Source organism: Schistocerca nitens, unplaced genomic scaffold (genome assembly GCF_023898315.1).
Source record: "Schistocerca nitens isolate TAMUIC-IGC-003100 unplaced genomic scaffold, iqSchNite1.1 HiC_scaffold_16, whole genome shotgun sequence".
NCBI lineage: Eukaryota > Metazoa > Arthropoda > Insecta > Orthoptera > Acrididae > Schistocerca > Schistocerca nitens.
The window spans coordinates 15,125-33,063 of NW_026045570.1; the positions used below are offsets into that span (position 1 = coordinate 15,125).

At 46.0% G+C, this 17,939-nt stretch overlaps 58 non-coding genes across 58 annotated transcripts; 19 read left to right on the forward strand and 39 right to left on the reverse strand.

The window, feature by feature from the left end:
• Positions 1 to 148: 148 nt before the first annotated feature.
• Trnaw-cca (transfer RNA tryptophan (anticodon CCA)) lies at positions 149 to 220 on the reverse strand. Its single transcript has one exon. It is a non-coding gene; the product is annotated as a tRNA-Trp (tRNA).
• A 118-nt stretch (positions 221 to 338) lies between these two features.
• Positions 339 to 410, forward strand: Trnaa-cgc (transfer RNA alanine (anticodon CGC)). The gene has a single exon. It is a non-coding gene; the product is annotated as a tRNA-Ala (tRNA).
• A 275-nt stretch (positions 411 to 685) lies between these two features.
• Positions 686 to 757, reverse strand: Trnac-gca (transfer RNA cysteine (anticodon GCA)). The gene has a single exon. It is a non-coding gene; the product is annotated as a tRNA-Cys (tRNA).
• A 318-nt stretch (positions 758 to 1,075) lies between these two features.
• Positions 1,076 to 1,147, reverse strand: Trnaw-cca (transfer RNA tryptophan (anticodon CCA)). Its single transcript has one exon. It is a non-coding gene; the product is annotated as a tRNA-Trp (tRNA).
• Positions 1,148 to 1,265: 118 nt separating this feature from the next.
• Trnaa-cgc (transfer RNA alanine (anticodon CGC)) lies at positions 1,266 to 1,337 on the forward strand. The gene has a single exon. It is a non-coding gene; the product is annotated as a tRNA-Ala (tRNA).
• Positions 1,338 to 1,612: 275 nt separating this feature from the next.
• On the reverse strand, positions 1,613 to 1,684 carry Trnac-gca (transfer RNA cysteine (anticodon GCA)). The gene has a single exon. It is a non-coding gene; the product is annotated as a tRNA-Cys (tRNA).
• Positions 1,685 to 2,002: 318 nt separating this feature from the next.
• Positions 2,003 to 2,074, reverse strand: Trnaw-cca (transfer RNA tryptophan (anticodon CCA)). Its single transcript has one exon. It is a non-coding gene; the product is annotated as a tRNA-Trp (tRNA).
• A 118-nt stretch (positions 2,075 to 2,192) lies between these two features.
• Trnaa-cgc (transfer RNA alanine (anticodon CGC)) lies at positions 2,193 to 2,264 on the forward strand. The gene has a single exon. It is a non-coding gene; the product is annotated as a tRNA-Ala (tRNA).
• A 275-nt stretch (positions 2,265 to 2,539) lies between these two features.
• Positions 2,540 to 2,611, reverse strand: Trnac-gca (transfer RNA cysteine (anticodon GCA)). The gene has a single exon. It is a non-coding gene; the product is annotated as a tRNA-Cys (tRNA).
• Positions 2,612 to 2,929: 318 nt separating this feature from the next.
• On the reverse strand, positions 2,930 to 3,001 carry Trnaw-cca (transfer RNA tryptophan (anticodon CCA)). Its single transcript has one exon. It is a non-coding gene; the product is annotated as a tRNA-Trp (tRNA).
• A 118-nt stretch (positions 3,002 to 3,119) lies between these two features.
• Positions 3,120 to 3,191, forward strand: Trnaa-cgc (transfer RNA alanine (anticodon CGC)). The gene has a single exon. It is a non-coding gene; the product is annotated as a tRNA-Ala (tRNA).
• Positions 3,192 to 3,466: 275 nt separating this feature from the next.
• On the reverse strand, positions 3,467 to 3,538 carry Trnac-gca (transfer RNA cysteine (anticodon GCA)). The gene has a single exon. It is a non-coding gene; the product is annotated as a tRNA-Cys (tRNA).
• Positions 3,539 to 3,856: 318 nt separating this feature from the next.
• On the reverse strand, positions 3,857 to 3,928 carry Trnaw-cca (transfer RNA tryptophan (anticodon CCA)). The gene has a single exon. It is a non-coding gene; the product is annotated as a tRNA-Trp (tRNA).
• A 118-nt stretch (positions 3,929 to 4,046) lies between these two features.
• On the forward strand, positions 4,047 to 4,118 carry Trnaa-cgc (transfer RNA alanine (anticodon CGC)). The gene has a single exon. It is a non-coding gene; the product is annotated as a tRNA-Ala (tRNA).
• Positions 4,119 to 4,393: 275 nt separating this feature from the next.
• Trnac-gca (transfer RNA cysteine (anticodon GCA)) lies at positions 4,394 to 4,465 on the reverse strand. Its single transcript has one exon. It is a non-coding gene; the product is annotated as a tRNA-Cys (tRNA).
• Positions 4,466 to 4,783: 318 nt separating this feature from the next.
• Trnaw-cca (transfer RNA tryptophan (anticodon CCA)) lies at positions 4,784 to 4,855 on the reverse strand. The gene has a single exon. It is a non-coding gene; the product is annotated as a tRNA-Trp (tRNA).
• A 118-nt stretch (positions 4,856 to 4,973) lies between these two features.
• Positions 4,974 to 5,045, forward strand: Trnaa-cgc (transfer RNA alanine (anticodon CGC)). The gene has a single exon. It is a non-coding gene; the product is annotated as a tRNA-Ala (tRNA).
• Positions 5,046 to 5,320: 275 nt separating this feature from the next.
• On the reverse strand, positions 5,321 to 5,392 carry Trnac-gca (transfer RNA cysteine (anticodon GCA)). The gene has a single exon. It is a non-coding gene; the product is annotated as a tRNA-Cys (tRNA).
• A 318-nt stretch (positions 5,393 to 5,710) lies between these two features.
• Positions 5,711 to 5,782, reverse strand: Trnaw-cca (transfer RNA tryptophan (anticodon CCA)). Its single transcript has one exon. It is a non-coding gene; the product is annotated as a tRNA-Trp (tRNA).
• A 118-nt stretch (positions 5,783 to 5,900) lies between these two features.
• Trnaa-cgc (transfer RNA alanine (anticodon CGC)) lies at positions 5,901 to 5,972 on the forward strand. Its single transcript has one exon. It is a non-coding gene; the product is annotated as a tRNA-Ala (tRNA).
• A 275-nt stretch (positions 5,973 to 6,247) lies between these two features.
• Trnac-gca (transfer RNA cysteine (anticodon GCA)) lies at positions 6,248 to 6,319 on the reverse strand. The gene has a single exon. It is a non-coding gene; the product is annotated as a tRNA-Cys (tRNA).
• Positions 6,320 to 6,637: 318 nt separating this feature from the next.
• Positions 6,638 to 6,709, reverse strand: Trnaw-cca (transfer RNA tryptophan (anticodon CCA)). Its single transcript has one exon. It is a non-coding gene; the product is annotated as a tRNA-Trp (tRNA).
• A 118-nt stretch (positions 6,710 to 6,827) lies between these two features.
• Positions 6,828 to 6,899, forward strand: Trnaa-cgc (transfer RNA alanine (anticodon CGC)). Its single transcript has one exon. It is a non-coding gene; the product is annotated as a tRNA-Ala (tRNA).
• A 275-nt stretch (positions 6,900 to 7,174) lies between these two features.
• Positions 7,175 to 7,246, reverse strand: Trnac-gca (transfer RNA cysteine (anticodon GCA)). The gene has a single exon. It is a non-coding gene; the product is annotated as a tRNA-Cys (tRNA).
• Positions 7,247 to 7,564: 318 nt separating this feature from the next.
• Positions 7,565 to 7,636, reverse strand: Trnaw-cca (transfer RNA tryptophan (anticodon CCA)). Its single transcript has one exon. It is a non-coding gene; the product is annotated as a tRNA-Trp (tRNA).
• A 118-nt stretch (positions 7,637 to 7,754) lies between these two features.
• Positions 7,755 to 7,826, forward strand: Trnaa-cgc (transfer RNA alanine (anticodon CGC)). The gene has a single exon. It is a non-coding gene; the product is annotated as a tRNA-Ala (tRNA).
• A 275-nt stretch (positions 7,827 to 8,101) lies between these two features.
• On the reverse strand, positions 8,102 to 8,173 carry Trnac-gca (transfer RNA cysteine (anticodon GCA)). The gene has a single exon. It is a non-coding gene; the product is annotated as a tRNA-Cys (tRNA).
• A 318-nt stretch (positions 8,174 to 8,491) lies between these two features.
• Positions 8,492 to 8,563, reverse strand: Trnaw-cca (transfer RNA tryptophan (anticodon CCA)). Its single transcript has one exon. It is a non-coding gene; the product is annotated as a tRNA-Trp (tRNA).
• Positions 8,564 to 8,681: 118 nt separating this feature from the next.
• Trnaa-cgc (transfer RNA alanine (anticodon CGC)) lies at positions 8,682 to 8,753 on the forward strand. The gene has a single exon. It is a non-coding gene; the product is annotated as a tRNA-Ala (tRNA).
• Positions 8,754 to 9,028: 275 nt separating this feature from the next.
• Positions 9,029 to 9,100, reverse strand: Trnac-gca (transfer RNA cysteine (anticodon GCA)). Its single transcript has one exon. It is a non-coding gene; the product is annotated as a tRNA-Cys (tRNA).
• A 318-nt stretch (positions 9,101 to 9,418) lies between these two features.
• Positions 9,419 to 9,490, reverse strand: Trnaw-cca (transfer RNA tryptophan (anticodon CCA)). The gene has a single exon. It is a non-coding gene; the product is annotated as a tRNA-Trp (tRNA).
• Positions 9,491 to 9,608: 118 nt separating this feature from the next.
• On the forward strand, positions 9,609 to 9,680 carry Trnaa-cgc (transfer RNA alanine (anticodon CGC)). Its single transcript has one exon. It is a non-coding gene; the product is annotated as a tRNA-Ala (tRNA).
• A 275-nt stretch (positions 9,681 to 9,955) lies between these two features.
• Positions 9,956 to 10,027, reverse strand: Trnac-gca (transfer RNA cysteine (anticodon GCA)). The gene has a single exon. It is a non-coding gene; the product is annotated as a tRNA-Cys (tRNA).
• A 318-nt stretch (positions 10,028 to 10,345) lies between these two features.
• On the reverse strand, positions 10,346 to 10,417 carry Trnaw-cca (transfer RNA tryptophan (anticodon CCA)). The gene has a single exon. It is a non-coding gene; the product is annotated as a tRNA-Trp (tRNA).
• A 118-nt stretch (positions 10,418 to 10,535) lies between these two features.
• Positions 10,536 to 10,607, forward strand: Trnaa-cgc (transfer RNA alanine (anticodon CGC)). The gene has a single exon. It is a non-coding gene; the product is annotated as a tRNA-Ala (tRNA).
• Positions 10,608 to 10,882: 275 nt separating this feature from the next.
• Positions 10,883 to 10,954, reverse strand: Trnac-gca (transfer RNA cysteine (anticodon GCA)). Its single transcript has one exon. It is a non-coding gene; the product is annotated as a tRNA-Cys (tRNA).
• Positions 10,955 to 11,272: 318 nt separating this feature from the next.
• Trnaw-cca (transfer RNA tryptophan (anticodon CCA)) lies at positions 11,273 to 11,344 on the reverse strand. The gene has a single exon. It is a non-coding gene; the product is annotated as a tRNA-Trp (tRNA).
• Positions 11,345 to 11,462: 118 nt separating this feature from the next.
• Positions 11,463 to 11,534, forward strand: Trnaa-cgc (transfer RNA alanine (anticodon CGC)). The gene has a single exon. It is a non-coding gene; the product is annotated as a tRNA-Ala (tRNA).
• A 275-nt stretch (positions 11,535 to 11,809) lies between these two features.
• Positions 11,810 to 11,881, reverse strand: Trnac-gca (transfer RNA cysteine (anticodon GCA)). Its single transcript has one exon. It is a non-coding gene; the product is annotated as a tRNA-Cys (tRNA).
• A 318-nt stretch (positions 11,882 to 12,199) lies between these two features.
• Positions 12,200 to 12,271, reverse strand: Trnaw-cca (transfer RNA tryptophan (anticodon CCA)). Its single transcript has one exon. It is a non-coding gene; the product is annotated as a tRNA-Trp (tRNA).
• A 118-nt stretch (positions 12,272 to 12,389) lies between these two features.
• Trnaa-cgc (transfer RNA alanine (anticodon CGC)) lies at positions 12,390 to 12,461 on the forward strand. Its single transcript has one exon. It is a non-coding gene; the product is annotated as a tRNA-Ala (tRNA).
• A 275-nt stretch (positions 12,462 to 12,736) lies between these two features.
• Trnac-gca (transfer RNA cysteine (anticodon GCA)) lies at positions 12,737 to 12,808 on the reverse strand. Its single transcript has one exon. It is a non-coding gene; the product is annotated as a tRNA-Cys (tRNA).
• Positions 12,809 to 13,126: 318 nt separating this feature from the next.
• Trnaw-cca (transfer RNA tryptophan (anticodon CCA)) lies at positions 13,127 to 13,198 on the reverse strand. The gene has a single exon. It is a non-coding gene; the product is annotated as a tRNA-Trp (tRNA).
• A 118-nt stretch (positions 13,199 to 13,316) lies between these two features.
• On the forward strand, positions 13,317 to 13,388 carry Trnaa-cgc (transfer RNA alanine (anticodon CGC)). The gene has a single exon. It is a non-coding gene; the product is annotated as a tRNA-Ala (tRNA).
• Positions 13,389 to 13,663: 275 nt separating this feature from the next.
• On the reverse strand, positions 13,664 to 13,735 carry Trnac-gca (transfer RNA cysteine (anticodon GCA)). The gene has a single exon. It is a non-coding gene; the product is annotated as a tRNA-Cys (tRNA).
• A 318-nt stretch (positions 13,736 to 14,053) lies between these two features.
• Positions 14,054 to 14,125, reverse strand: Trnaw-cca (transfer RNA tryptophan (anticodon CCA)). The gene has a single exon. It is a non-coding gene; the product is annotated as a tRNA-Trp (tRNA).
• Positions 14,126 to 14,243: 118 nt separating this feature from the next.
• Positions 14,244 to 14,315, forward strand: Trnaa-cgc (transfer RNA alanine (anticodon CGC)). Its single transcript has one exon. It is a non-coding gene; the product is annotated as a tRNA-Ala (tRNA).
• Positions 14,316 to 14,590: 275 nt separating this feature from the next.
• Positions 14,591 to 14,662, reverse strand: Trnac-gca (transfer RNA cysteine (anticodon GCA)). The gene has a single exon. It is a non-coding gene; the product is annotated as a tRNA-Cys (tRNA).
• Positions 14,663 to 14,980: 318 nt separating this feature from the next.
• Trnaw-cca (transfer RNA tryptophan (anticodon CCA)) lies at positions 14,981 to 15,052 on the reverse strand. Its single transcript has one exon. It is a non-coding gene; the product is annotated as a tRNA-Trp (tRNA).
• Positions 15,053 to 15,170: 118 nt separating this feature from the next.
• Positions 15,171 to 15,242, forward strand: Trnaa-cgc (transfer RNA alanine (anticodon CGC)). Its single transcript has one exon. It is a non-coding gene; the product is annotated as a tRNA-Ala (tRNA).
• A 275-nt stretch (positions 15,243 to 15,517) lies between these two features.
• Positions 15,518 to 15,589, reverse strand: Trnac-gca (transfer RNA cysteine (anticodon GCA)). The gene has a single exon. It is a non-coding gene; the product is annotated as a tRNA-Cys (tRNA).
• Positions 15,590 to 15,907: 318 nt separating this feature from the next.
• Trnaw-cca (transfer RNA tryptophan (anticodon CCA)) lies at positions 15,908 to 15,979 on the reverse strand. The gene has a single exon. It is a non-coding gene; the product is annotated as a tRNA-Trp (tRNA).
• Positions 15,980 to 16,097: 118 nt separating this feature from the next.
• Trnaa-cgc (transfer RNA alanine (anticodon CGC)) lies at positions 16,098 to 16,169 on the forward strand. The gene has a single exon. It is a non-coding gene; the product is annotated as a tRNA-Ala (tRNA).
• Positions 16,170 to 16,444: 275 nt separating this feature from the next.
• Positions 16,445 to 16,516, reverse strand: Trnac-gca (transfer RNA cysteine (anticodon GCA)). Its single transcript has one exon. It is a non-coding gene; the product is annotated as a tRNA-Cys (tRNA).
• Positions 16,517 to 16,834: 318 nt separating this feature from the next.
• Trnaw-cca (transfer RNA tryptophan (anticodon CCA)) lies at positions 16,835 to 16,906 on the reverse strand. Its single transcript has one exon. It is a non-coding gene; the product is annotated as a tRNA-Trp (tRNA).
• A 118-nt stretch (positions 16,907 to 17,024) lies between these two features.
• On the forward strand, positions 17,025 to 17,096 carry Trnaa-cgc (transfer RNA alanine (anticodon CGC)). Its single transcript has one exon. It is a non-coding gene; the product is annotated as a tRNA-Ala (tRNA).
• A 275-nt stretch (positions 17,097 to 17,371) lies between these two features.
• On the reverse strand, positions 17,372 to 17,443 carry Trnac-gca (transfer RNA cysteine (anticodon GCA)). Its single transcript has one exon. It is a non-coding gene; the product is annotated as a tRNA-Cys (tRNA).
• Positions 17,444 to 17,761: 318 nt separating this feature from the next.
• Trnaw-cca (transfer RNA tryptophan (anticodon CCA)) lies at positions 17,762 to 17,833 on the reverse strand. Its single transcript has one exon. It is a non-coding gene; the product is annotated as a tRNA-Trp (tRNA).
• Positions 17,834 to 17,939: the final 106 nt, after the last annotated feature.

The following is a 17,939-nucleotide window of genomic DNA, read 5'->3' on the forward strand; positions in this document are numbered from 1 at the left end:
GTCGGCGCCTACACTTTAATGTCAGAACGCGAAAATTGCACTAGTAGCTTTTTTCAAGCAAGTTCTGTTCGTCCGTTCTCTGTAATCGTTTGGTATCTGATTAAACTGACATACTCGCCTATGGCTTTCGTAAACGAAAATTTCACTGTGACCCCGACGTGATTTGAACACGCAACCTTCTGATCTGGAGTCAGACGCGCTACCGTTGCGCCACGGAGTCGACGCTGCTGAGGTCTTGTCATGAATAGGTTCCTCGAACACTTACTGTACCGTTCAAACCTAAGAAATAATGACAGTAGGATCCACGAGAGACTCGTCCCAGATGTAGTTGCTCTGGCGGGGGTGTAACTCAGTGGTAGAGTGTCTGCTTCGCATGCAGAAAGTCCTGGGTTCAAATCCCAGCTCCTCCAATTTTTGTTTCTCCGTGCAGCAGTACACGAAAACTTTTGCCTATCACCATATTCTATAAAATTCAGTGTACAAGATTCTTCCCCCAAGCAAGTGGATTTCGTACAGTTCGACCGCATGGCGGGAGGACGATGACCTGCAAGAGCCTGGGCTGCGATCCCCCCATTGAAATGTTGCTCCAAAGCCTTCGGTATGGCGTGCGGAGTGCATCTGAAACATGTTATTTGCAACTCACCGCGACAACCGTCATTTGTTTTTTCGAGATACTGAAAAATGAAGGGGGCACCCGGGATTGAACCGGGGACCTCTCGATCTGCAGTCGAATGCTCTACGACTGAGCTATACCCCCTTTCACGATCTTTCTATTCCCATAACTTAAGGAAAAATATTATACTCTGCCTGGCTAAAGACGTCTAATCGAGCAAAATATTGCGTAATCATTATCTCTCAGTTATATATTAGCGTTAAACGATATAAATATCAAAAATACTAGACAGTTCGCGCCTGGAGAAAGTGTGAGTCGGCGCCTACACTTTAATGTCAGAACGCGAAAATTGCACTAGTAGCTTTTTTCAAGCAAGTTCTGTTCGTCCGTTCTCTGTAATCGTTTGGTATCTGATTAAACTGACATACTCGCCTATGGCTTTCGTAAACGAAAATTTCACTGTGACCCCGACGTGATTTGAACACGCAACCTTCTGATCTGGAGTCAGACGCGCTACCGTTGCGCCACGGAGTCGACGCTGCTGAGGTCTTGTCATGAATAGGTTCCTCGAACACTTACTGTACCGTTCAAACCTAAGAAATAATGACAGTAGGATCCACGAGAGACTCGTCCCAGATGTAGTTGCTCTGGCGGGGGTGTAACTCAGTGGTAGAGTGTCTGCTTCGCATGCAGAAAGTCCTGGGTTCAAATCCCAGCTCCTCCAATTTTTGTTTCTCCGTGCAGCAGTACACGAAAACTTTTGCCTATCACCATATTCTATAAAATTCAGTGTACAAGATTCTTCCCCCAAGCAAGTGGATTTCGTACAGTTCGACCGCATGGCGGGAGGACGATGACCTGCAAGAGCCTGGGCTGCGATCCCCCCATTGAAATGTTGCTCCAAAGCCTTCGGTATGGCGTGCGGAGTGCATCTGAAACATGTTATTTGCAACTCACCGCGACAACCGTCATTTGTTTTTTCGAGATACTGAAAAATGAAGGGGGCACCCGGGATTGAACCGGGGACCTCTCGATCTGCAGTCGAATGCTCTACGACTGAGCTATACCCCCTTTCACGATCTTTCTATTCCCATAACTTAAGGAAAAATATTATACTCTGCCTGGCTAAAGACGTCTAATCGAGCAAAATATTGCGTAATCATTATCTCTCAGTTATATATTAGCGTTAAACGATATAAATATCAAAAATACTAGACAGTTCGCGCCTGGAGAAAGTGTGAGTCGGCGCCTACACTTTAATGTCAGAACGCGAAAATTGCACTAGTAGCTTTTTTCAAGCAAGTTCTGTTCGTCCGTTCTCTGTAATCGTTTGGTATCTGATTAAACTGACATACTCGCCTATGGCTTTCGTAAACGAAAATTTCACTGTGACCCCGACGTGATTTGAACACGCAACCTTCTGATCTGGAGTCAGACGCGCTACCGTTGCGCCACGGAGTCGACGCTGCTGAGGTCTTGTCATGAATAGGTTCCTCGAACACTTACTGTACCGTTCAAACCTAAGAAATAATGACAGTAGGATCCACGAGAGACTCGTCCCAGATGTAGTTGCTCTGGCGGGGGTGTAACTCAGTGGTAGAGTGTCTGCTTCGCATGCAGAAAGTCCTGGGTTCAAATCCCAGCTCCTCCAATTTTTGTTTCTCCGTGCAGCAGTACACGAAAACTTTTGCCTATCACCATATTCTATAAAATTCAGTGTACAAGATTCTTCCCCCAAGCAAGTGGATTTCGTACAGTTCGACCGCATGGCGGGAGGACGATGACCTGCAAGAGCCTGGGCTGCGATCCCCCCATTGAAATGTTGCTCCAAAGCCTTCGGTATGGCGTGCGGAGTGCATCTGAAACATGTTATTTGCAACTCACCGCGACAACCGTCATTTGTTTTTTCGAGATACTGAAAAATGAAGGGGGCACCCGGGATTGAACCGGGGACCTCTCGATCTGCAGTCGAATGCTCTACGACTGAGCTATACCCCCTTTCACGATCTTTCTATTCCCATAACTTAAGGAAAAATATTATACTCTGCCTGGCTAAAGACGTCTAATCGAGCAAAATATTGCGTAATCATTATCTCTCAGTTATATATTAGCGTTAAACGATATAAATATCAAAAATACTAGACAGTTCGCGCCTGGAGAAAGTGTGAGTCGGCGCCTACACTTTAATGTCAGAACGCGAAAATTGCACTAGTAGCTTTTTTCAAGCAAGTTCTGTTCGTCCGTTCTCTGTAATCGTTTGGTATCTGATTAAACTGACATACTCGCCTATGGCTTTCGTAAACGAAAATTTCACTGTGACCCCGACGTGATTTGAACACGCAACCTTCTGATCTGGAGTCAGACGCGCTACCGTTGCGCCACGGAGTCGACGCTGCTGAGGTCTTGTCATGAATAGGTTCCTCGAACACTTACTGTACCGTTCAAACCTAAGAAATAATGACAGTAGGATCCACGAGAGACTCGTCCCAGATGTAGTTGCTCTGGCGGGGGTGTAACTCAGTGGTAGAGTGTCTGCTTCGCATGCAGAAAGTCCTGGGTTCAAATCCCAGCTCCTCCAATTTTTGTTTCTCCGTGCAGCAGTACACGAAAACTTTTGCCTATCACCATATTCTATAAAATTCAGTGTACAAGATTCTTCCCCCAAGCAAGTGGATTTCGTACAGTTCGACCGCATGGCGGGAGGACGATGACCTGCAAGAGCCTGGGCTGCGATCCCCCCATTGAAATGTTGCTCCAAAGCCTTCGGTATGGCGTGCGGAGTGCATCTGAAACATGTTATTTGCAACTCACCGCGACAACCGTCATTTGTTTTTTCGAGATACTGAAAAATGAAGGGGGCACCCGGGATTGAACCGGGGACCTCTCGATCTGCAGTCGAATGCTCTACGACTGAGCTATACCCCCTTTCACGATCTTTCTATTCCCATAACTTAAGGAAAAATATTATACTCTGCCTGGCTAAAGACGTCTAATCGAGCAAAATATTGCGTAATCATTATCTCTCAGTTATATATTAGCGTTAAACGATATAAATATCAAAAATACTAGACAGTTCGCGCCTGGAGAAAGTGTGAGTCGGCGCCTACACTTTAATGTCAGAACGCGAAAATTGCACTAGTAGCTTTTTTCAAGCAAGTTCTGTTCGTCCGTTCTCTGTAATCGTTTGGTATCTGATTAAACTGACATACTCGCCTATGGCTTTCGTAAACGAAAATTTCACTGTGACCCCGACGTGATTTGAACACGCAACCTTCTGATCTGGAGTCAGACGCGCTACCGTTGCGCCACGGAGTCGACGCTGCTGAGGTCTTGTCATGAATAGGTTCCTCGAACACTTACTGTACCGTTCAAACCTAAGAAATAATGACAGTAGGATCCACGAGAGACTCGTCCCAGATGTAGTTGCTCTGGCGGGGGTGTAACTCAGTGGTAGAGTGTCTGCTTCGCATGCAGAAAGTCCTGGGTTCAAATCCCAGCTCCTCCAATTTTTGTTTCTCCGTGCAGCAGTACACGAAAACTTTTGCCTATCACCATATTCTATAAAATTCAGTGTACAAGATTCTTCCCCCAAGCAAGTGGATTTCGTACAGTTCGACCGCATGGCGGGAGGACGATGACCTGCAAGAGCCTGGGCTGCGATCCCCCCATTGAAATGTTGCTCCAAAGCCTTCGGTATGGCGTGCGGAGTGCATCTGAAACATGTTATTTGCAACTCACCGCGACAACCGTCATTTGTTTTTTCGAGATACTGAAAAATGAAGGGGGCACCCGGGATTGAACCGGGGACCTCTCGATCTGCAGTCGAATGCTCTACGACTGAGCTATACCCCCTTTCACGATCTTTCTATTCCCATAACTTAAGGAAAAATATTATACTCTGCCTGGCTAAAGACGTCTAATCGAGCAAAATATTGCGTAATCATTATCTCTCAGTTATATATTAGCGTTAAACGATATAAATATCAAAAATACTAGACAGTTCGCGCCTGGAGAAAGTGTGAGTCGGCGCCTACACTTTAATGTCAGAACGCGAAAATTGCACTAGTAGCTTTTTTCAAGCAAGTTCTGTTCGTCCGTTCTCTGTAATCGTTTGGTATCTGATTAAACTGACATACTCGCCTATGGCTTTCGTAAACGAAAATTTCACTGTGACCCCGACGTGATTTGAACACGCAACCTTCTGATCTGGAGTCAGACGCGCTACCGTTGCGCCACGGAGTCGACGCTGCTGAGGTCTTGTCATGAATAGGTTCCTCGAACACTTACTGTACCGTTCAAACCTAAGAAATAATGACAGTAGGATCCACGAGAGACTCGTCCCAGATGTAGTTGCTCTGGCGGGGGTGTAACTCAGTGGTAGAGTGTCTGCTTCGCATGCAGAAAGTCCTGGGTTCAAATCCCAGCTCCTCCAATTTTTGTTTCTCCGTGCAGCAGTACACGAAAACTTTTGCCTATCACCATATTCTATAAAATTCAGTGTACAAGATTCTTCCCCCAAGCAAGTGGATTTCGTACAGTTCGACCGCATGGCGGGAGGACGATGACCTGCAAGAGCCTGGGCTGCGATCCCCCCATTGAAATGTTGCTCCAAAGCCTTCGGTATGGCGTGCGGAGTGCATCTGAAACATGTTATTTGCAACTCACCGCGACAACCGTCATTTGTTTTTTCGAGATACTGAAAAATGAAGGGGGCACCCGGGATTGAACCGGGGACCTCTCGATCTGCAGTCGAATGCTCTACGACTGAGCTATACCCCCTTTCACGATCTTTCTATTCCCATAACTTAAGGAAAAATATTATACTCTGCCTGGCTAAAGACGTCTAATCGAGCAAAATATTGCGTAATCATTATCTCTCAGTTATATATTAGCGTTAAACGATATAAATATCAAAAATACTAGACAGTTCGCGCCTGGAGAAAGTGTGAGTCGGCGCCTACACTTTAATGTCAGAACGCGAAAATTGCACTAGTAGCTTTTTTCAAGCAAGTTCTGTTCGTCCGTTCTCTGTAATCGTTTGGTATCTGATTAAACTGACATACTCGCCTATGGCTTTCGTAAACGAAAATTTCACTGTGACCCCGACGTGATTTGAACACGCAACCTTCTGATCTGGAGTCAGACGCGCTACCGTTGCGCCACGGAGTCGACGCTGCTGAGGTCTTGTCATGAATAGGTTCCTCGAACACTTACTGTACCGTTCAAACCTAAGAAATAATGACAGTAGGATCCACGAGAGACTCGTCCCAGATGTAGTTGCTCTGGCGGGGGTGTAACTCAGTGGTAGAGTGTCTGCTTCGCATGCAGAAAGTCCTGGGTTCAAATCCCAGCTCCTCCAATTTTTGTTTCTCCGTGCAGCAGTACACGAAAACTTTTGCCTATCACCATATTCTATAAAATTCAGTGTACAAGATTCTTCCCCCAAGCAAGTGGATTTCGTACAGTTCGACCGCATGGCGGGAGGACGATGACCTGCAAGAGCCTGGGCTGCGATCCCCCCATTGAAATGTTGCTCCAAAGCCTTCGGTATGGCGTGCGGAGTGCATCTGAAACATGTTATTTGCAACTCACCGCGACAACCGTCATTTGTTTTTTCGAGATACTGAAAAATGAAGGGGGCACCCGGGATTGAACCGGGGACCTCTCGATCTGCAGTCGAATGCTCTACGACTGAGCTATACCCCCTTTCACGATCTTTCTATTCCCATAACTTAAGGAAAAATATTATACTCTGCCTGGCTAAAGACGTCTAATCGAGCAAAATATTGCGTAATCATTATCTCTCAGTTATATATTAGCGTTAAACGATATAAATATCAAAAATACTAGACAGTTCGCGCCTGGAGAAAGTGTGAGTCGGCGCCTACACTTTAATGTCAGAACGCGAAAATTGCACTAGTAGCTTTTTTCAAGCAAGTTCTGTTCGTCCGTTCTCTGTAATCGTTTGGTATCTGATTAAACTGACATACTCGCCTATGGCTTTCGTAAACGAAAATTTCACTGTGACCCCGACGTGATTTGAACACGCAACCTTCTGATCTGGAGTCAGACGCGCTACCGTTGCGCCACGGAGTCGACGCTGCTGAGGTCTTGTCATGAATAGGTTCCTCGAACACTTACTGTACCGTTCAAACCTAAGAAATAATGACAGTAGGATCCACGAGAGACTCGTCCCAGATGTAGTTGCTCTGGCGGGGGTGTAACTCAGTGGTAGAGTGTCTGCTTCGCATGCAGAAAGTCCTGGGTTCAAATCCCAGCTCCTCCAATTTTTGTTTCTCCGTGCAGCAGTACACGAAAACTTTTGCCTATCACCATATTCTATAAAATTCAGTGTACAAGATTCTTCCCCCAAGCAAGTGGATTTCGTACAGTTCGACCGCATGGCGGGAGGACGATGACCTGCAAGAGCCTGGGCTGCGATCCCCCCATTGAAATGTTGCTCCAAAGCCTTCGGTATGGCGTGCGGAGTGCATCTGAAACATGTTATTTGCAACTCACCGCGACAACCGTCATTTGTTTTTTCGAGATACTGAAAAATGAAGGGGGCACCCGGGATTGAACCGGGGACCTCTCGATCTGCAGTCGAATGCTCTACGACTGAGCTATACCCCCTTTCACGATCTTTCTATTCCCATAACTTAAGGAAAAATATTATACTCTGCCTGGCTAAAGACGTCTAATCGAGCAAAATATTGCGTAATCATTATCTCTCAGTTATATATTAGCGTTAAACGATATAAATATCAAAAATACTAGACAGTTCGCGCCTGGAGAAAGTGTGAGTCGGCGCCTACACTTTAATGTCAGAACGCGAAAATTGCACTAGTAGCTTTTTTCAAGCAAGTTCTGTTCGTCCGTTCTCTGTAATCGTTTGGTATCTGATTAAACTGACATACTCGCCTATGGCTTTCGTAAACGAAAATTTCACTGTGACCCCGACGTGATTTGAACACGCAACCTTCTGATCTGGAGTCAGACGCGCTACCGTTGCGCCACGGAGTCGACGCTGCTGAGGTCTTGTCATGAATAGGTTCCTCGAACACTTACTGTACCGTTCAAACCTAAGAAATAATGACAGTAGGATCCACGAGAGACTCGTCCCAGATGTAGTTGCTCTGGCGGGGGTGTAACTCAGTGGTAGAGTGTCTGCTTCGCATGCAGAAAGTCCTGGGTTCAAATCCCAGCTCCTCCAATTTTTGTTTCTCCGTGCAGCAGTACACGAAAACTTTTGCCTATCACCATATTCTATAAAATTCAGTGTACAAGATTCTTCCCCCAAGCAAGTGGATTTCGTACAGTTCGACCGCATGGCGGGAGGACGATGACCTGCAAGAGCCTGGGCTGCGATCCCCCCATTGAAATGTTGCTCCAAAGCCTTCGGTATGGCGTGCGGAGTGCATCTGAAACATGTTATTTGCAACTCACCGCGACAACCGTCATTTGTTTTTTCGAGATACTGAAAAATGAAGGGGGCACCCGGGATTGAACCGGGGACCTCTCGATCTGCAGTCGAATGCTCTACGACTGAGCTATACCCCCTTTCACGATCTTTCTATTCCCATAACTTAAGGAAAAATATTATACTCTGCCTGGCTAAAGACGTCTAATCGAGCAAAATATTGCGTAATCATTATCTCTCAGTTATATATTAGCGTTAAACGATATAAATATCAAAAATACTAGACAGTTCGCGCCTGGAGAAAGTGTGAGTCGGCGCCTACACTTTAATGTCAGAACGCGAAAATTGCACTAGTAGCTTTTTTCAAGCAAGTTCTGTTCGTCCGTTCTCTGTAATCGTTTGGTATCTGATTAAACTGACATACTCGCCTATGGCTTTCGTAAACGAAAATTTCACTGTGACCCCGACGTGATTTGAACACGCAACCTTCTGATCTGGAGTCAGACGCGCTACCGTTGCGCCACGGAGTCGACGCTGCTGAGGTCTTGTCATGAATAGGTTCCTCGAACACTTACTGTACCGTTCAAACCTAAGAAATAATGACAGTAGGATCCACGAGAGACTCGTCCCAGATGTAGTTGCTCTGGCGGGGGTGTAACTCAGTGGTAGAGTGTCTGCTTCGCATGCAGAAAGTCCTGGGTTCAAATCCCAGCTCCTCCAATTTTTGTTTCTCCGTGCAGCAGTACACGAAAACTTTTGCCTATCACCATATTCTATAAAATTCAGTGTACAAGATTCTTCCCCCAAGCAAGTGGATTTCGTACAGTTCGACCGCATGGCGGGAGGACGATGACCTGCAAGAGCCTGGGCTGCGATCCCCCCATTGAAATGTTGCTCCAAAGCCTTCGGTATGGCGTGCGGAGTGCATCTGAAACATGTTATTTGCAACTCACCGCGACAACCGTCATTTGTTTTTTCGAGATACTGAAAAATGAAGGGGGCACCCGGGATTGAACCGGGGACCTCTCGATCTGCAGTCGAATGCTCTACGACTGAGCTATACCCCCTTTCACGATCTTTCTATTCCCATAACTTAAGGAAAAATATTATACTCTGCCTGGCTAAAGACGTCTAATCGAGCAAAATATTGCGTAATCATTATCTCTCAGTTATATATTAGCGTTAAACGATATAAATATCAAAAATACTAGACAGTTCGCGCCTGGAGAAAGTGTGAGTCGGCGCCTACACTTTAATGTCAGAACGCGAAAATTGCACTAGTAGCTTTTTTCAAGCAAGTTCTGTTCGTCCGTTCTCTGTAATCGTTTGGTATCTGATTAAACTGACATACTCGCCTATGGCTTTCGTAAACGAAAATTTCACTGTGACCCCGACGTGATTTGAACACGCAACCTTCTGATCTGGAGTCAGACGCGCTACCGTTGCGCCACGGAGTCGACGCTGCTGAGGTCTTGTCATGAATAGGTTCCTCGAACACTTACTGTACCGTTCAAACCTAAGAAATAATGACAGTAGGATCCACGAGAGACTCGTCCCAGATGTAGTTGCTCTGGCGGGGGTGTAACTCAGTGGTAGAGTGTCTGCTTCGCATGCAGAAAGTCCTGGGTTCAAATCCCAGCTCCTCCAATTTTTGTTTCTCCGTGCAGCAGTACACGAAAACTTTTGCCTATCACCATATTCTATAAAATTCAGTGTACAAGATTCTTCCCCCAAGCAAGTGGATTTCGTACAGTTCGACCGCATGGCGGGAGGACGATGACCTGCAAGAGCCTGGGCTGCGATCCCCCCATTGAAATGTTGCTCCAAAGCCTTCGGTATGGCGTGCGGAGTGCATCTGAAACATGTTATTTGCAACTCACCGCGACAACCGTCATTTGTTTTTTCGAGATACTGAAAAATGAAGGGGGCACCCGGGATTGAACCGGGGACCTCTCGATCTGCAGTCGAATGCTCTACGACTGAGCTATACCCCCTTTCACGATCTTTCTATTCCCATAACTTAAGGAAAAATATTATACTCTGCCTGGCTAAAGACGTCTAATCGAGCAAAATATTGCGTAATCATTATCTCTCAGTTATATATTAGCGTTAAACGATATAAATATCAAAAATACTAGACAGTTCGCGCCTGGAGAAAGTGTGAGTCGGCGCCTACACTTTAATGTCAGAACGCGAAAATTGCACTAGTAGCTTTTTTCAAGCAAGTTCTGTTCGTCCGTTCTCTGTAATCGTTTGGTATCTGATTAAACTGACATACTCGCCTATGGCTTTCGTAAACGAAAATTTCACTGTGACCCCGACGTGATTTGAACACGCAACCTTCTGATCTGGAGTCAGACGCGCTACCGTTGCGCCACGGAGTCGACGCTGCTGAGGTCTTGTCATGAATAGGTTCCTCGAACACTTACTGTACCGTTCAAACCTAAGAAATAATGACAGTAGGATCCACGAGAGACTCGTCCCAGATGTAGTTGCTCTGGCGGGGGTGTAACTCAGTGGTAGAGTGTCTGCTTCGCATGCAGAAAGTCCTGGGTTCAAATCCCAGCTCCTCCAATTTTTGTTTCTCCGTGCAGCAGTACACGAAAACTTTTGCCTATCACCATATTCTATAAAATTCAGTGTACAAGATTCTTCCCCCAAGCAAGTGGATTTCGTACAGTTCGACCGCATGGCGGGAGGACGATGACCTGCAAGAGCCTGGGCTGCGATCCCCCCATTGAAATGTTGCTCCAAAGCCTTCGGTATGGCGTGCGGAGTGCATCTGAAACATGTTATTTGCAACTCACCGCGACAACCGTCATTTGTTTTTTCGAGATACTGAAAAATGAAGTGGGCACCCGGGATTGAACCGGGGACCTCTCGATCTGCAGTCGAATGCTCTACGACTGAGCTATACCCCCTTTCACGATCTTTCTATTCCCATAACTTAAGGAAAAATATTATACTCTGCCTGGCTAAAGACGTCTAATCGAGCAAAATATTGCGTAATCATTATCTCTCAGTTATATATTAGCGTTAAACGATATAAATATCAAAAATACTAGACAGTTCGCGCCTGGAGAAAGTGTGAGTCGGCGCCTACACTTTAATGTCAGAACGCGAAAATTGCACTAGTAGCTTTTTTCAAGCAAGTTCTGTTCGTCCGTTCTCTGTAATCGTTTGGTATCTGATTAAACTGACATACTCGCCTATGGCTTTCGTAAACGAAAATTTCACTGTGACCCCGACGTGATTTGAACACGCAACCTTCTGATCTGGAGTCAGACGCGCTACCGTTGCGCCACGGAGTCGACGCTGCTGAGGTCTTGTCATGAATAGGTTCCTCGAACACTTACTGTACCGTTCAAACCTAAGAAATAATGACAGTAGGATCCACGAGAGACTCGTCCCAGATGTAGTTGCTCTGGCGGGGGTGTAACTCAGTGGTAGAGTGTCTGCTTCGCATGCAGAAAGTCCTGGGTTCAAATCCCAGCTCCTCCAATTTTTGTTTCTCCGTGCAGCAGTACACGAAAACTTTTGCCTATCACCATATTCTATAAAATTCAGTGTACAAGATTCTTCCCCCAAGCAAGTGGATTTCGTACAGTTCGACCGCATGGCGGGAGGACGATGACCTGCAAGAGCCTGGGCTGCGATCCCCCCATTGAAATGTTGCTCCAAAGCCTTCGGTATGGCGTGCGGAGTGCATCTGAAACATGTTATTTGCAACTCACCGCGACAACCGTCATTTGTTTTTTCGAGATACTGAAAAATGAAGGGGGCACCCGGGATTGAACCGGGGACCTCTCGATCTGCAGTCGAATGCTCTACGACTGAGCTATACCCCCTTTCACGATCTTTCTATTCCCATAACTTAAGGAAAAATATTATACTCTGCCTGGCTAAAGACGTCTAATCGAGCAAAATATTGCGTAATCATTATCTCTCAGTTATATATTAGCGTTAAACGATATAAATATCAAAAATACTAGACAGTTCGCGCCTGGAGAAAGTGTGAGTCGGCGCCTACACTTTAATGTCAGAACGCGAAAATTGCACTAGTAGCTTTTTTCAAGCAAGTTCTGTTCGTCCGTTCTCTGTAATCGTTTGGTATCTGATTAAACTGACATACTCGCCTATGGCTTTCGTAAACGAAAATTTCACTGTGACCCCGACGTGATTTGAACACGCAACCTTCTGATCTGGAGTCAGACGCGCTACCGTTGCGCCACGGAGTCGACGCTGCTGAGGTCTTGTCATGAATAGGTTCCTCGAACACTTACTGTACCGTTCAAACCTAAGAAATAATGACAGTAGGATCCACGAGAGACTCGTCCCAGATGTAGTTGCTCTGGCGGGGGTGTAACTCAGTGGTAGAGTGTCTGCTTCGCATGCAGAAAGTCCTGGGTTCAAATCCCAGCTCCTCCAATTTTTGTTTCTCCGTGCAGCAGTACACGAAAACTTTTGCCTATCACCATATTCTATAAAATTCAGTGTACAAGATTCTTCCCCCAAGCAAGTGGATTTCGTACAGTTCGACCGCATGGCGGGAGGACGATGACCTGCAAGAGCCTGGGCTGCGATCCCCCCATTGAAATGTTGCTCCAAAGCCTTCGGTATGGCGTGCGGAGTGCATCTGAAACATGTTATTTGCAACTCACCGCGACAACCGTCATTTGTTTTTTCGAGATACTGAAAAATGAAGGGGGCACCCGGGATTGAACCGGGGACCTCTCGATCTGCAGTCGAATGCTCTACGACTGAGCTATACCCCCTTTCACGATCTTTCTATTCCCATAACTTAAGGAAAAATATTATACTCTGCCTGGCTAAAGACGTCTAATCGAGCAAAATATTGCGTAATCATTATCTCTCAGTTATATATTAGCGTTAAACGATATAAATATCAAAAATACTAGACAGTTCGCGCCTGGAGAAAGTGTGAGTCGGCGCCTACACTTTAATGTCAGAACGCGAAAATTGCACTAGTAGCTTTTTTCAAGCAAGTTCTGTTCGTCCGTTCTCTGTAATCGTTTGGTATCTGATTAAACTGACATACTCGCCTATGGCTTTCGTAAACGAAAATTTCACTGTGACCCCGACGTGATTTGAACACGCAACCTTCTGATCTGGAGTCAGACGCGCTACCGTTGCGCCACGGAGTCGACGCTGCTGAGGTCTTGTCATGAATAGGTTCCTCGAACACTTACTGTACCGTTCAAACCTAAGAAATAATGACAGTAGGATCCACGAGAGACTCGTCCCAGATGTAGTTGCTCTGGCGGGGGTGTAACTCAGTGGTAGAGTGTCTGCTTCGCATGCAGAAAGTCCTGGGTTCAAATCCCAGCTCCTCCAATTTTTGTTTCTCCGTGCAGCAGTACACGAAAACTTTTGCCTATCACCATATTCTATAAAATTCAGTGTACAAGATTCTTCCCCCAAGCAAGTGGATTTCGTACAGTTCGACCGCATGGCGGGAGGACGATGACCTGCAAGAGCCTGGGCTGCGATCCCCCCATTGAAATGTTGCTCCAAAGCCTTCGGTATGGCGTGCGGAGTGCATCTGAAACATGTTATTTGCAACTCACCGCGACAACCGTCATTTGTTTTTTCGAGATACTGAAAAATGAAGGGGGCACCCGGGATTGAACCGGGGACCTCTCGATCTGCAGTCGAATGCTCTACGACTGAGCTATACCCCCTTTCACGATCTTTCTATTCCCATAACTTAAGGAAAAATATTATACTCTGCCTGGCTAAAGACGTCTAATCGAGCAAAATATTGCGTAATCATTATCTCTCAGTTATATATTAGCGTTAAACGATATAAATATCAAAAATACTAGACAGTTCGCGCCTGGAGAAAGTGTGAGTCGGCGCCTACACTTTAATGTCAGAACGCGAAAATTGCACTAGTAGCTTTTTTCAAGCAAGTTCTGTTCGTCCGTTCTCTGTAATCGTTTGGTATCTGATTAAACTGACATACTCGCCTATGGCTTTCGTAAACGAAAATTTCACTGTGACCCCGACGTGATTTGAACACGCAACCTTCTGATCTGGAGTCAGACGCGCTACCGTTGCGCCACGGAGTCGACGCTGCTGAGGTCTTGTCATGAATAGGTTCCTCGAACACTTACTGTACCGTTCAAACCTAAGAAATAATGACAGTAGGATCCACGAGAGACTCGTCCCAGATGTAGTTGCTCTGGCGGGGGTGTAACTCAGTGGTAGAGTGTCTGCTTCGCATGCAGAAAGTCCTGGGTTCAAATCCCAGCTCCTCCAATTTTTGTTTCTCCGTGCAGCAGTACACGAAAACTTTTGCCTATCACCATATTCTATAAAATTCAGTGTACAAGATTCTTCCCCCAAGCAAGTGGATTTCGTACAGTTCGACCGCATGGCGGGAGGACGATGACCTGCAAGAGCCTGGGCTGCGATCCCCCCATTGAAATGTTGCTCCAAAGCCTTCGGTATGGCGTGCGGAGTGCATCTGAAACATGTTATTTGCAACTCACCGCGACAACCGTCATTTGTTTTTTCGAGATACTGAAAAATGAAGGGGGCACCCGGGATTGAACCGGGGACCTCTCGATCTGCAGTCGAATGCTCTACGACTGAGCTATACCCCCTTTCACGATCTTTCTATTCCCATAACTTAAGGAAAAATATTATACTCTGCCTGGCTAAAGACGTCTAATCGAGCAAAATATTGCGTAATCATTATCTCTCAGTTATATATTAGCGTTAAACGATATAAATATCAAAAATACTAGACAGTTCGCGCCTGGAGAAAGTGTGAGTCGGCGCCTACACTTTAATGTCAGAACGCGAAAATTGCACTAGTAGCTTTTTTCAAGCAAGTTCTGTTCGTCCGTTCTCTGTAATCGTTTGGTATCTGATTAAACTGACATACTCGCCTATGGCTTTCGTAAACGAAAATTTCACTGTGACCCCGACGTGATTTGAACACGCAACCTTCTGATCTGGAGTCAGACGCGCTACCGTTGCGCCACGGAGTCGACGCTGCTGAGGTCTTGTCATGAATAGGTTCCTCGAACACTTACTGTACCGTTCAAACCTAAGAAATAATGACAGTAGGATCCACGAGAGACTCGTCCCAGATGTAGTTGCTCTGGCGGGGGTGTAACTCAGTGGTAGAGTGTCTGCTTCGCATGCAGAAAGTCCTGGGTTCAAATCCCAGCTCCTCCAATTTTTGTTTCTCCGTGCAGCAGTACACGAAAACTTTTGCCTATCACCATATTCTATAAAATTCAGTGTACAAGATTCTTCCCCCAAGCAAGTGGATTTCGTACAGTTCGACCGCATGGCGGGAGGACGATGACCTGCAAGAGCCTGGGCTGCGATCCCCCCATTGAAATGTTGCTCCAAAGCCTTCGGTATGGCGTGCGGAGTGCATCTGAAACATGTTATTTGCAACTCACCGCGACAACCGTCATTTGTTTTTTCGAGATACTGAAAAATGAAGGGGGCACCCGGGATTGAACCGGGGACCTCTCGATCTGCAGTCGAATGCTCTACGACTGAGCTATACCCCCTTTCACGATCTTTCTATTCCCATAACTTAAGGAAAAATATTATACTCTGCCTGGCTAAAGACGTCTAATCGAGCAAAATATTGCGTAATCATTATCTCTCAGTTATATATTAGCGTTAAACGATATAAATATCAAAAATACTAGACAGTTCGCGCCTGGAGAAAGTGTGAGTCGGCGCCTACACTTTAATGTCAGAACGCGAAAATTGCACTAGTAGCTTTTTTCAAGCAAGTTCTGTTCGTCCGTTCTCTGTAATCGTTTGGTATCTGATTAAACTGACATACTCGCCTATGGCTTTCGTAAACGAAAATTTCACTGTGACCCCGACGTGATTTGAACACGCAACCTTCTGATCTGGAGTCAGACGCGCTACCGTTGCGCCACGGAGTCGACGCTGCTGAGGTCTTGTCATGAATAGGTTCCTCGAACACTTACTGTACCGTTCAAACCTAAGAAATAATGACAGTAGGATCCACGAGAGACTCGTCCCAGATGTAGTTGCTCTGGCGGGGGTGTAACTCAGTGGTAGAGTGTCTGCTTCGCATGCAGAAAGTCCTGGGTTCAAATCCCAGCTCCTCCAATTTTTGTTTCTCCGTGCAGCAGTACACGAAAACTTTTGCCTATCACCATATTCTATAAAATTCAGTGTACAAGATTCTTCCCCCAAGCAAGTGGATTTCGTACAGTTCGACCGCATGGCGGGAGGACGATGACCTGCAAGAGCCTGGGCTGCGATCCCCCCATTGAAATGTTGCTCCAAAGCCTTCGGTATGGCGTGCGGAGTGCATCTGAAACATGTTATTTGCAACTCACCGCGACAACCGTCATTTGTTTTTTCGAGATACTGAAAAATGAAGGGGGCACCCGGGATTGAACCGGGGACCTCTCGATCTGCAGTCGAATGCTCTACGACTGAGCTATACCCCCTTTCACGATCTTTCTATTCCCATAACTTAAGGAAAAATATTATACTCTGCCTGGCTAAAGACGTCTAATCGAGCAAAATATTGCGTAATCATTATCTCTCAGTTATATATTAGCGTTAAACGATATAAATATCAAAAATACTAGACAGTTCGCGCCTGGAGAAAGTGTGAGTCGGCGCCTACACTTTAATGTCAGAACGCGAAAATTGCACTAGTAGCTTTTTTCAAGCAAGTTCTGTTCGTCCGTTCTCTGTAATCGTTTGGTATCTGATTAAACTGACATACTCGCCTATGGCTTTCGTAAACGAAAATTTCACTGTGACCCCGACGTGATTTGAACACGCAACCTTCTGATCTGGAGTCAGACGCGCTACCGTTGCGCCACGGAGTCGACGCTGCTGAGGTCTTGTCATGAATAGGTTCCTCGAACACTTACTGTACCGTTCAAACCTAAGAAATAATGACAGTAGGATCCACGAGAGACTCGTCCCAGATGTAGTTGCTCTGGCGGGGGTGTAACTCAGTGGTAGAGTGTCTGCTTCGCATGCAGAAAGTCCTGGGTTCAAATCCCAGCTCCTCCAATTTTTGTTTCTCCGTGCAGCAGTACACGAAAACTTTTGCCTATCACCATATTCTATAAAATTCAGTGTACAAGATTCTTCCCCCAAGCAAGTGGATTTCGTACAGTTCGACCGCATGGCGGGAGGACGATGACCTGCAAGAGCCTGGGCTGCGATCCCCCCATTGAAATGTTGCTCCAAAGCCTTCGGTATGGCGTGCGGAGTGCATCTGAAACATGTTATTTGCAACTCACCGCGACAACCGTCATTTGTTTTTTCGAGATACTGAAAAATGAAGGGGGCACCCGGGATTGAACCGGGGACCTCTCGATCTGCAGTCGAATGCTCTACGACTGAGCTATACCCCCTTTCACGATCTTTCTATTCCCATAACTTAAGGAAAAATATTATACTCTGCCTGGCTAAAGACGTCTAATCGAGCAAAATATTGCGTAATCATTATCTCTCAGTTATATATTAGCGTTAAACGATATAAATATCAAAAATACTAGACAGTTCGCGCCTGGAGAAAGTGTGAGTCGGCGCCTACACTTTAATGTCAGAACGCGAAAATTGCACTAGTAGCTTTTTTCAAGCAAGTTCTGTTCGTCCGTTCTCTGTAATCGTTTGGTATCTGATTAAACTGACATACTCGCCTATGGCTTTCGTAAACGAAAATTTCACTGTGACCCCGACGTGATTTGAACACGCAACCTTCTGATCTGGAGTCAGACGCGCTACCGTTGCGCCACGGAGTCGACGCTGCTGAGGTCTTGTCATGAATAGGTTCCTCGAACACTTACTGTACCGTTCAAACCTAAGAAATAATGACAGTAGGATCCACGAGAGACTCGTCCCAGATGT